Below are 567 nucleotides of genomic sequence, written 5' to 3'. Positions count from 1 at the left end.
CACTGGGAGAGCAAGGACCGGCAACGCAGCCCCGTGTGGCTGTCCGCGGATGCCAGTGCAAGAAATTTCTGCTGGCCCCAGAGCCACCCCGCCTTAGTCTCCCCGTCTCTCTGGTGGGGACTACACTGATTTCTAAGGATTCCGCCAGCATCGGGGCTTTCTGACAACCTGTCCTAGGCTCCTAGAGTTCCACCTAGTCTTAGACCTGAGTGCCAAAATTCTGAGAATTATCACAATCGTCTAACCCTTTTCCAGCCGCCCTTTGCAATGTTCACACTGGTTGAACTCAAGCATCAGCCAAAGTATACTTCCAAACGCTATTCCTTTACATTTCCCCGCCCCCAAACCCTGGACAGGTTTTCACAAAATGCCAGGAGCCCTGCTCTGCACAACCAGCTCCCCTGGTCTGTGGACTCGGCCATCCCGAACAAAGCCCGTGGCCCGGGGCTGGCCCGTTCCTCCTGAGTGAGGCAGCAGAGCTGTGGCCTGCGGCGGAGACGGCGAGGAGCAGGAGTACACCGCGGGGCAGGCGGTCGTGGAGGCGGGGCCGGGGCGGGGCCTGCGGGG

Source organism: Hipposideros armiger, unplaced genomic scaffold (genome assembly GCF_001890085.2).
Source record: "Hipposideros armiger isolate ML-2016 unplaced genomic scaffold, ASM189008v1 scaffold_347, whole genome shotgun sequence".
NCBI lineage: Eukaryota > Metazoa > Chordata > Mammalia > Chiroptera > Hipposideridae > Hipposideros > Hipposideros armiger.
This window is presented reverse-complemented; position numbering follows the sequence as displayed.